The 12,793-nt window shown below is 40.2% G+C and overlaps 1 protein-coding gene across 2 annotated transcripts in view; it reads right to left on the reverse strand.

Moving 5' to 3' along the window:
* cyfip2 (cytoplasmic FMR1 interacting protein 2) overlaps positions 1 to 11,028 on the reverse strand; it is a 34,256-nt gene extending 23,228 nt beyond the window's left edge. For both annotated transcript variants that reach the window (XM_054792324.1, XM_054792325.1), the window contains exon 1: positions 10,873 to 11,028. The gene's annotated coding sequence lies outside the window, so the exon portion shown is untranslated. The remainder of the gene's footprint in view (positions 1 to 10,872) is intronic.
* Positions 11,029 to 12,793: the final 1,765 nt, after the last annotated feature.

Here is a 12,793-nt window from a genome sequence, read left to right on the forward strand (position 1 = left end):
CACATATAAAAAGGCCATAATAACCAATGGTGAGGAACTGATTGCTAATGATTTGTGGCTTCTAAGAGAGCGAGGTAAGTACAGTACTCGGCTCCAACCAGCAGAGGTGCTGCTGATCTGTTTCAAGTAGTTGGTGGCTTGAAGAAAAACATCGGACAAACAAGGCCCACATCCATGCAGACAACTCATTACAGCCTTACTCTGCTTAGTGACATGGAAACAGGCGTTTCAGAACATTCAGAGAGAGACTCTCTAGTCCTTCGATGGCAACCCTTCACGCTGATGTAAAGTGAATAAAGTGATTAATTTTTACTTAGCTGGTCAGGGGTATTTCAGTCAAACGCCTACATTTAAAAGCTTTGAAATATCATTAATGTGTTAAATATTTAGCAATATGTTTAAATATGGTCGCACAGTGGCCTAGTGGTTAGCATGTTGGCCACACAGTCGGGAGATCGGGAAGACGTGGGTTCAAATCTCTTCTTGGGCATCTCTGTGTGGAGTTTGCATGTTCTGCATGGGTTTTCTCCGGGTACTCCGGTTTCCGCCCACATTCCAAAAACATGCATGTTAGGTTAAATGGCGACTCTAAATGGTTGTTTGTCTATATGTGCCATATGTGCTATTTCATGTCTAGATGGCTCTAATAATGTTAAAAACCGTATTCAGAAGGTCATAAGCAAGTTTTCTATGCTCAAACTACGAAAATATTTCATTTACAAATAAGGAATGTGAGTGTGAATGGTTGTCTATATGCGCCCTGCGATTGGCTGGCGACCAGTCCAGGGTGTAACCCGCCTCTCGCCCAAAGTCAGCTGGGATAGGCTCCAGCATACCCCTGCGACCCTAATGAGGAGAAACGGCATGGAAAATGGATGGATGGATGGATGGAATCCTACTTTGCAGAAAGTTACTTGGTTACTCACGGTTGGGTTGAGAACCAATACAGAAAGTAAATACTGTAAATGTATTGCAAAGGATGTGAAATTGACGATTGGTAGGATTAAATAAGCTTTGCTTCTATCTACTCCTTTTGGACATGTGGAACTCCGAGTTGAACTATGTGATGTATTCCATTGCAACTTGTATGCATGTTCAAATAAAATTACACCATTACCATTACCAATTAACCGCGATAAACGAGGGATTGCTGTTATATGCAAAAAACAAGTAACTCAACAGACAACTGAACTCCAAAATCTAAATCATGTGTTTGAAATCTGGTTTGAAATAAGTTACTCAGGGAATCATTATATGCACTAAGGCCTTCCTGTTCCCACCACTTGTGGGTCAAGAATTATAGTGGAAACACTTAATTATGCAAGTACAACAAATCTTTCCCAGAAGGCATCCATCTTGGTTTTCGACCTCGTTAAGTGGAACGCAGACAACTCATTTCCATCTCACGTCTGACTTCCGAGGTGAATACTAACACAATTTTAGTGGCCATCATGGCGTTCATAGCATCTGTACTGTATCCATCTCCATTATGCCATTCTAGCTCAACACCTGCAGAGATAAAATGCATTTCTAGCCCAAAACGTAAGTGCCTAAAAGGCTTCATCTTTATATTCAATCTATAGCTTTACTGGAAAAACCTGACAGAACTCTGGAGGTACAGGACCATACTACACAAATGTAGCTGGAATAAAGAAGTCCAAAGATAATGAAAAAAACAATAACACAAAAGGTATTTTACTAGCCTAGGCAATGTCATTTCCTCCTCTGGAACAGTTTTATTATGTGAGGCTCTACGTCTGACTCGCCCCCACCTCAGTATCCCATTTCTATACAGACGTTCACAGGAACGGCAAATGTCCTGAACTAAATATTTTTAACAAAAGAACTCTCTTTTACAATATGAACAGCGAGACTCTGGTCCATTGGTGAGAAGAAAAGCATGACGGTAAAACATATGGTATGCATGCACACTAATCTTGGTGTAATTCTTGATCGATACTAGGAATGTGTATCGTCCTCTTGAGTCAAATATAGCCCTCGCTCTTCTCTTTCTCATTACAAATCAGCAGCACAACCACAGCAGCATATAGAAGCGCCTCGTGCATATCATGGGACTCTGGTAAATGTGTGTTTACATCTGACCGAGCAGACAAAGCTGACAGGGCCAATAATCAGCTTAATATGCACAACCAGAGCGAGAAGATGAGCGTTGAGAGGAAACTATTATGTGTGGCTCTTCTCTGAAAGAACATTTCCACTTGTGCAACGGCAGTACAAACATAACACTGTTGAATTGAATTGGAAAAAAACTAGCAAAAGTGGAAAAAGGCATAATTTAACTAGAAAAGCTCAAATGTTGATCCTAACAACTAATACAAATACAAAGATTTGTCTTATACAGTATATATACAGTATATAATGGGTTTTTTATTATAATTTTTTTTTTAATTAGAACTATCAAAGGACAGCTGGACAGACATAACTCCAATACGGCCTTATTTTCCCACACATAAGTCAATCACAGTGGCCATTGGACCCCCACCCCCAATGCTCACACACATCGGCTTGCCTTCTTCTTTCGTGTTTTTCTCCTTTCTTCTTCTTTGGGAGTTAATGTCGGTTGGCAACCTAGCTCATTTGTGTATTACTGTCAACTACTGGGCTGAAGTGAGGAGCAGAAGTAGTGACAAGTAGTAATAAAGAGGAAGTAGTAATAAAATAAAACAGCAAATTATCTGGTCGCACATGCGCGAGTAGATGAAAAAATTACTCACAACCTCTCAAATTTTCGTCACAAAATGCAACTATTTCGTCGCAATGCACATGGACTTTTTATGACCCTGGCGGTTAACTGCTTTTAAAGACAATGTACCTGGCGACTAAACGAGATGTGAATTGGCCCATTTATGGAACACACCACAAGACCATCACCCTAGTGGGGCAAACTCCTCCTGTTTTGAGGATACAGTATTTTCACTGTGTTGATAAGAAAACAACCATGTTGTTAAAGGAAGAAAAGAGAGCTCTGGGGGTTGGGAGGGCTTAAAATCTTGTATTGTATTCTTTGTAATAGATGTGGGGGAAATAATCGATTCTTAGATGCATCACAATGCGGACACTGACAATTATTAATCGATTCATAAATGTCAACAATCGATGCTGACGGAACAAAAAAAAACGCAATAAAAGACGGAAAGCGGAAGTGACGGCCGGACAGTTTATGGTGGTGCACCTAAGTGTAAGACGCTGCCAAAATGGCGAAAACTCCGACCTGCACCCGCTGGATTTAAAGCCAGCGTCGGGAAGCACTTTGGCTTTCGTATAATTGAAAGTAAAAAATGAGCTGGACAAGGGCCAGACAATAAGCAAGCTTTGTCATACAAGCTTAAAATATTTTGAGAACATGACAAATATGAGAAACCACATAGCACTTTTCCACCCAAACAAGGAGAAAAAACAGCCAACCAACCATCGAGCAGGTGATAACTAATTTTCCACCCAACTCGGAAAAGGCGAAGCGAATCACAAAGTCAATCGCCACTTTTATTGCGAAGGATTTGTGGCCGTATTCGATTGTTGAGAAGCAGGGCTTTCGTGCTTTGTTGTTCACTTTGGAATCCAGATACAACGTCCCATTGCAACGTTATTTCACTGACACTGCAATTGTGAATAAGGGCAGCCTAGTTTTTTTGGTTACTCATAATATACTGACGTCGTATTCTGGTACGAGAGCCGCTGGTACAGACATCTATATTTTGGATGAAAGCTGTTTGTGACTTTTCTTTACAGCAAGAATATAATTTTGTCAGAGATTCTATGCTCAGGATTTTAGTTTGAATTCAGAAGTCTATTACTTATTTGTGAATAATGGTCAGATTTTTTTCCATGTTGGATACATGCTGCGACTGGTGCACTTCTCCTGCTGGTTCTGTGCAATGGGAAACATGTTGGTAGATGCAACCTTCCAATTATTAAAAGATAATGGAAGTAAATTAATCTGTTTCATGTTTATTTTAATTGTGGATCATTACAAATACGCTTTGTTTCAGTAGTACAGAGTGCGTAAAAAGAAATTATATATATTAAAAAAATTATGCATGAAATAATTGGCAAACTATTGATCACAAAAAAAGATACATCGAAATGCATTGATAATTGTTTTATCATCGCATCGCAGGCCTCTGAAATAATCGTAACCGCGTCAAACCGCGAAGTGACCAGAGATTCCCACCCCTACTTTGTAATAATGTCCGAGTGGAAATTGCACTGTTCTTTGCCAAGGTCAGGGTTTAAAATCCGTTTTCTTATGGTTGGCCAGTTGATAGCCTGCTCGGTTAATAGTATGGACATAAGCTGCTGCTTGCAAATGGAACACACTAGCACAATTTTAGTTAGATATTCTAAGAGACAGTGGCATTAACTGTGTATGTGCTGTAGACAAGGCTTCAAGCTTTTAAAATGTTTAAAGGTTTGCTAACATCCTCATTCTGTATCTACAAGTATAATCAGCTTCCTAAAAACATTTAACATAAATGTCTTAGAAATAGAACTGTTGAAGAGAACTAACTTCACAACTACAGTCACAAGATTATTCTCTGAGGACTTAGATCACCTTGAAAGCTTAGTTTAAATACTCTGCGGAAAAAAATTGTTGTATTTTGCTAGAGGCGAATGCTGCTGAGCTCCTATTCATGTTTGGGAACACAGGCCTAGTTTAAAGCCAGAGTTGGCTGAATAAACTTTCCCACCCTACACTAGACGCTGCTCAACAACAGTTGGTGTGTGTGTGTTTGTGCATCTTTACATAGAAAAGGGCCCCTTCATTCCTCTCTTGGTATCCTAGCTCTCGGCCTGATTATACTAAAACAACAACATGAGAGCTTGCAAGACAACAATTCTCGATGGAACAGCTGGATTGAATACTCTACATTACAGTACATGCGTGTGTCACCCTTTCTTATGACAACATTAATCTGTAAGCACGCATGAGGAAGTTGCCCTGTCAAGAATAAAAAATTAGAGACAAGATTGCATGGACATGAACACTTCATTCATGACAAACTAATGAGTTTCAATGCAAAAGCTTCAGCCTTTACAAGATAAGATAACTGTACTGTACTGCATCATGCTAGATATTGCTAGCATTTTCACTTAGCCGCATGAGAAGAACGAAATATTAGGAACACCTTTCAGTGTAACACGGTACAGTTCGACACCACTGCAAACTATAACCACAATAATACAAATATTGGCAATTAATGCCTCACTGACAATGTCAATCAAAACTAAGTATTATTACTGTTAAAAATTAAACAAATTTACACAGACAACTGCAGCCAGTGTCTGTTACTATGCGTCTCACCACAAAGGAGACACACTGAGGAAAAGTGTGTCAAGTTCAGGGTCATACTACTCAATGGGATCCCCTGCCCTGAGGCGGGCTTTGTTACATGTATTCATGAAACACAACCAATCCACAGATCATTTTCGCACACTTTCGACGCACATATTCCAGCAGTGTCTAGGTAGTGCATCGTGCCGGACGCTGGCTAGTGTCACCTGACTGTCACAATGATGTGTTTTCCTTTTAGACCAACAACAATGTACACCACACCATACACTCACGGGAACAAAAGCCGAGTTCACATGACCGAGCTTAACAAGCAGAGCTGGGTCAAAACGACTTCCATTAATTAAAGATTCATTGTATTTATGGTCGTTAGCAGCCCTATCAAACAACACCAGTAAAACGCAGATTATGTGTCATGCACAATGTATTGAAAAGTTGTTTTGCCTTTACTTACAAACGAGTTTCCTGCAATCTGTCAACACTTTGAGTTGAGTTTGGAGGTTAACAGTTGAATGAATTGTTTCAATTGTAAATGTGTGGGAAAAGAAGCTTTCCAAAAGTGTCCTCATGATGCACTGCGCTTTGCTATTTCTATAAATGAATTAACGCGAATAATGTAAATACACAATCCCACAAAGAACCCACGATACGGTGGGTCTTCACACATTCACGTAGAAAGCCTACAATATTTACATGTTTATGTCTTATGACAACCCCCGGGCCGTGGGTCATTTGGTACAGAAAGAAAAAATAACTTCCATTATTTCTTTTTCGATGTTTTATTTTCAAAAGTGGCCGGATTCTCTGTTACATCCATCTCACCCCGGTCCACGGGAGATTTGTGGGAACACAAGCCGGTCCGTGGGTCAAAAAAGGTTGGGGACCACTGTCTTATGATAATGTTTTTCATCAAGTGTTAACACACTTTGTTCGGCAGTCCTTCAGCGCAACAAGGAGTATGTTTACATGCAGTCAAATAACCCTATCATAACCGGAATTTTAGCAATAAACCGGTTGCACACAGCCATGTAAACATCAATAACCCTTTTGAAAAGCCGGAATATGCTCATACATACGTACAATATATATTTAAAGGGGACCTATTATGCTTTTCCTCTTTTCTGACCTATAAATGTTGTTACAATGTTGTATTCTTCTGTTAAACGATGCCAACGTGTCAGATAATGAGGTTTGTGCATTTGGCAGTGAGCCCTGAAAGCAGTGTTGGATGTTTGTTTTTTTTAACACCGAGTTCCACTGATGCCCAGCACCCCCGCTCTGCTTCGCTCTGTTCACGGTGTTAGCACGTCGAGCAATGGCTCCCAGGCAATGTTTGTTCGGGTGTGCCTAAAGAGGCAAGCATCAGGCAGAAGTGGTTGGAGTTGCTGATTCCCGACCAGCAAGAGAAAAATATACTCATCTGTCAACGGCACTTCACACGGGACTGTTTTGTGAACATGGGCAATACGAAGTTGGACTATCCGCCAAACTGTTGCTGTCTGACACCTTTCCATCGTCACTTGGTTGTGTTGAAGAGTCAGAAGAGCAAGCAGTAAGTAACATTTTATCAGTGTCCTCACTGGCCGACACCCAAGAACTTGGGCTCAAAGGGTTGATGACCACTAGTGTAATGGAACAATGAAGTGTGTGTCTCAATCACTTAGTTGAGAGTAATGTGTTCCACTACAGGTGTCTTCATTTACTTTGAACACTGCAAAAAATCAATATCTTATAAATAATATTTGTCTAAAGGACTTACAAATACACAGCCATCAACATAATGTAACATGTAATTTAGTCTTAGGACTGTCTTAGTAAGGTAATGATCATTTCTCGCCTTTTCCAGTAAATAGTTAAAGTGTGGGATGGATGACATCATCTACAAAAGCACCATAATTCAGACCCAAGGAAATAGTTTGTTCCTATGCACAAATGTGATTTTAAGGAATAAAACGGTTGATTATCTAAAAAAAAAATTAAACCAATTGGTCGTTCATTATTTAGTGAAATGTTTTATTTTCTCTTCTGTATTTATTGCTCTTATTTATTGTGGATTAATTGTTCTTTAAACAAAGCAAAAAAATGTTTTCTTCCGATTACTCGATTCTTAAATATAATGTTAAAATCCCATCTTGTCGGGTTCTCGTCTTGTGAGCTGGGCGTTTCGTGTCACCTCTATTCATTCGTGCCGAGTACCTATACATGTTATGCTTTAAATGTGTTTAATACATGTGTGAGGCATATTTAGGGCTTAAACCTGGATTGTGTCGCAAGTGAACATTGGCAATTGAAGAAAGACGGGTAGGTTTCTGCAGCCAACAGCTACTTTTATTGCAAATGTTGATCCAAAATTGGATGAAAGGGGTAGAAAGCCTTGTGTCCAAGGTAATCCCTGCAAAAAGTGGGGTTCCACTGTACATCTTTGAGGAACATTTTGCATTCATGATTAATTGATGTGTTTCTAGTTGGAAATATTACATCAACAACTGTTGTTTTCTATATTGATTAACATATCATTGCTATATACTGATCGGAATCATTCTACCTGGAGGTTTGCATGACTGTCGATCAACTGATCTGTTGTTGTTCCCATAGCAACCCACCATCACCCTTCAATGACAAACGGCAACATTTTTGAATGCAGACTTCTCAAATATGTTATTTATTTAATAGATTATATTTATTGATTTAAATTGTAAATGTAAAAAAAAAAAATTTTTGCAACGGTTACGTGAACGTGTTGCAAACAGTCCCTTTAATGAAAAGACATTAAAGTCCAGTTTGAATTTGAGGTACTGCAAAATAACATGGTGTGCCAGCACAAAGGAAGTATCATGATCACTTCAGCAACAGTGCGTTTTGATCCACAAATTCAAAAATTAGAACAAAAATTGTGTGTTAGGGTTTTCAAGTACATGTTGTGTCTGGGGAGTTGAATCAGAGCATTTGCACATGGACCTGGATGAGAAGTGAAACAATAAATTAAAACTCAAGCGAGTCCAGTTGCTCTGATTGTGAAAAAGTGTTTGCCCCCATCCTTAAGGTCAGACTCCACCATATGAAAGACACTGGGCAATGACGGCCTACATGGCAGAGTTCCAAGACGAAAACCACTGCTGAACAAAAAGAACATCTAGGCTTGTCTCAATTTTGGCAGAAAACATCTTATCCTCAAGAACTTGGGGAAAATGCTCTGTGAATCAAGTTTAACTTTTTGGAAGGTGTGTGTCCCATTCCATCTGGGGTAAAAGTCACACTGCATTTCAGAAAAAGAACATCATACCAACAGTAAAATATGGTGGTGGTAGTGTGATGGTCTGGGGCTGTTTTGCTGCTTCAAGACCTGGAAGACTTGCTGTGATTAAAGGGAACCATGAATTCTGCTGCCAAAAAATCCTGAGATCAATGCCTGGCCATCTGTTTGCTAAAACTAAAAGCTAAAACTTGGCTTCTGCAGGAGGACAATGATCCAAAACACACCAGCAAGTCCATCTCCGAATGGCTGAAGAAAAACAAAATGAAGACTTTGGAATGGCCTAGTCAAAGTACTGACCTGAATTTTGAGGTGCTGTGGCATGACCTTAAAAAGGTGATTCATGCTCAAAAACCCTCCAATCTGGCTGAATTACAACAATTCTGCAAAAGATGAGTGGGCCAAAATTCCTCCACAGCGCAGTAAGAGATTCATTGCAAGTTATCGCAAACGCTTGATTGTAGTTGTTGCTTCTAAAAGGTGGCCCAACCAGCAATCACTTTTTCACACAGGCCCATGTAGGTTTGGATTTTTTTCTTTCTTTCTTAATAATACAAATTTTCATTTAAAAACTGCATTTTGTGTTCAGTTGTTGTGTCATTGACTAATATTTAAATGTGTTTGATGAACTCAAACATTTAAGTGTGACAAACATGCAAAAAAAATAAGAAATCAAGAAGGGGGCAAACACCACTGTGTGTCGGACGAACGTCACGTTAATTCTACACTCAATGTCCTTCCCCTCTCAATCGAGCTCGACCAAGTCGCCATAACATAGTACGCACCTCGTGGTGGCGTAGCAAGCAAGTAGCACAGAAGTGAAAGTGCATTCATGGACATTGGGTTACAACACATATTTTTTTGGGAAAAGACCCCACGACCCACTGAAAATATGGAGTCAAAAGTGGGTCGCAACCTACAAGTTGAGAATCACTGTTATAGACAAACCTGTGGAGACCGCATCAACAGTGCCTCTGCTGGCTGCAGCCAAGTAGTGCACTCCATTTTGCTTCACTTTGCATTACACTTGCTTTTTTTCTAATATTTTCTATATTTGTAGCTACATGGAATGAGCAAAATATTAGATAAACCTCTCAGTAAACTGCAGCCACAATGAGAGAAACACAGTATAGATAACTACAATACTTGCTAAATCAGTGTTCAGATCTTAATAGCTTAAAAACATTAATATATTGAACCAATCATGCATATGCACAAAAATAACTGTAACAATTTGTGATTATTAATGTGTGGGTTTTCTATAAAATTGAACGTGTTGAGTTTAAAGATGATACCTAAAAGTAATAAACCATTCGAGCTTCAAGCAAACACATCCATTTTGTTTGAAACATAACCACCTTCCGGAAGACAATAATAATAATTGTTAAGTGGATGACTCAAATATTAAAAACACCTCCCAGTACAAAGCAATGCAGTACATTTACATTTCTTCAAGGCAGAATATTTAATACAGCTCTTGTACTGGATGTTATTAGACAGGTGTACCTAAAGAAGTTGAATATGCATTGCTCCTAATCAATTAATCAATTAGGCTTTTGAGGAAAATGTAATATCTGGGGTGAAACATTTGGTGAAGCAGCCTGGCTACATATCATGACATCACTGTTGAGGGTGAAGGACTAAATTACACTTTCAAAAGCCTGCAATGATGGCTGAAGCCTTTCCACCAACACAAAGACGAGATCCACGGCGCCCGGTGGTTGTATCACGGAGTCACTGAAAATTGGGTGTTTGGACGTGAAGCGGAAGTAGGTGAACGTGTCATCCGAGCATCAGCCACAGGCCTGCAGGCGTGTCGCTATGAGTGCAATGCAGCCTCCCAAAGTTGACACCTCGCTCGCTTGCACATCCATGCTTAGCCTACTCAAACAAATATGGAGTCAAGCATCGAATTTCTCCCTAATGAATGCCAGACAAGCCGTTTTTCGTCCACTCGAGAATTAAAACAAATAAAAACGTCTAGCCTCCATCACTCATCGGTGCACTTGCTACGCTCTACTCACCCCACCCATCTCACCACCGTGGGAGCTACGATGCCGCTGGAAGATAACGGGAATCCCGCTGGTGTGTGGAGATAATACTAGAGAACCGGCTCACTCAATCCGGCGTCTTTCAGCAACGCCCATGCACCTTTGATGTAGTAAGCAACTAACACGCACCGAGGATGATGCACTGTGCGAGGAGGAAGTGAGGCGGAAAAAGGAGCTCTCCAGCCATCATCACTACCCAGCTCACATCACCAATCGAGCCCCGTTCATCTTCGCCCATTGCCGAGTCGCCCACGTACCTGCAAATCTCATGTCCGTCCGACGATACGAGGTGGAGGGCGGACGATGTGACGCCGTTCCAACCACTTCTCCGTCTTTTCGCTCGTCTTGTGAGCCGACTGATGCTCTAGTTTCGCCCCAGTATGTAACCAGCGCTAATCCACCACACACACAAAGAGCAGAAAATGGCTGCAAGTGCAGTTTCTTAAAGGGACAGTCACAGTGGCGCGTGCATGATGAGAATGATAATGACTCGATAATGTCAGTTATGGGATTTTTATTGAGGATCATTGTTGGTCAATACAAAGTCAAATTATATCAAACTAGCTTTTAAATGCCCTATTCCGCTGATTGTAAGATGATGCTCAAGTGCATATTAGTGTTTGTAATTCAAAAAGATAGTGTGCCAGTAGGACCAAAATGATGAACTAAGGCAGGTGTGTCCAAAGTCCGGCATGGGGGCCATTTGCGGCCTGCAGCTTGTTTTTTATTGGCCCGTGGCACATTGTAGAAATAACATTAAACAAAAGCACAGCAAAATCGGAAAACATATCTCAAAAAGACACAATATATGCTGTAAAAAATGTGGGTTTTTTTTCTGGAAACCCCTGATTTAATGTAAAGTGTAGTTTAGTTTCTGTGGATTTTCACGTTTTTTTCCAGTAATTTTATTTCAAGTAGGATTTTGCCTGCAATATAGAAAAAAATGCATAATATGAGGAGTTTTTTCTTCCTCTTTGTTATCATACTTAGATCATCGTAGACCTATTGCTATCTTGTATAATCAGATTCATATGGAACTTTTATATTTGTCTTGAGCAACCAAATATGGTCATTAGTTAAGCTATAGAATTAGAGGTCGATCAATCAATCAATCAATCCATCAATCAATCGACCAATATTTATTTGTATAGCGCCTTAGCAACAGCCAAACAGTTTACAGAGGGCTTTACACAATGCAACAAATCACAATCATAAAAACAGAAATAAAATAGGTATACACACAGCACTGACAACATAATTCGAAAATGAACTGTGTCAAAAGCTAGTTTGAATAGGTGTGTCTTTGCTGTGATTTAAAAACGGATAGTTCAGTTATGGCTCATTTACAGGTAATGAGCGATCTCCCAATTTCTTATATCTGGACCTGGCAACCACTAATTACCTGCATGGAGGAGCGCAGTGCCCTGACTGGCTGGTAAACAGTCAGCAGGTGAGATGGGTAGGATGGACTAAAACATGGTCTTGAACACAAACAGAAACACCTTAAAATCCACCCTGAATCAAACTGGCAGCCAGTGCAGAGAGAAGAGGATGGGGGTTATATGGACATATTTTGGCGCATTGGAGAGGAGGCGAGCAGCAGCATTTTGTATCAGTTAAAGGGATTGATTTAGTCCAATATAGAGGGCGGAGCAGTAGTCGATCCTGGAACTGATGGAGACAGAAAAGGTTTGACTTTTGACAGGAGCCTAAGCTGGAAGAAACTTGCTTTCTCAACAGCATTCACCTGTTTGTCAAATTTCAGGCTGGAGTCAAAAATAACACCCAACGGCTGGAGTGAACTGTGGTGTCATGGGACCAAAGATGGGTGTGCTATGGGAAGAGTCAGGGCTGAACAGAATATATTCAGTCTTCCCCTCATTTAAGTGGAGGAAGTTTTGTGAAAGCCATAGTTTTATTACATGAAGGCAACTGTGAAGAGAGTTCTGTCATTTGGGAGCACAGGTAAGTATAGCTAAATGTCATCTGCATAGAGATGAAAACTGATGTTGTGGTTGGAAATGATTTGTTCTAGTGGCAGCATGTACAGAGAAAACAGAAGTGGTCCAAGGATTAAGCCTTGTGGTACACCTGAGGAGAGAGGGGATTCAGTGGTGGAGAAGTCATCGAGCATAACTGAAAAAGTACTGTTTGTGAGGTATATGAAGTGAACCATTC

Source organism: Dunckerocampus dactyliophorus, chromosome 11 (genome assembly GCF_027744805.1).
Source record: "Dunckerocampus dactyliophorus isolate RoL2022-P2 chromosome 11, RoL_Ddac_1.1, whole genome shotgun sequence".
Taxonomy (NCBI): domain Eukaryota; kingdom Metazoa; phylum Chordata; class Actinopteri; order Syngnathiformes; family Syngnathidae; genus Dunckerocampus; species Dunckerocampus dactyliophorus.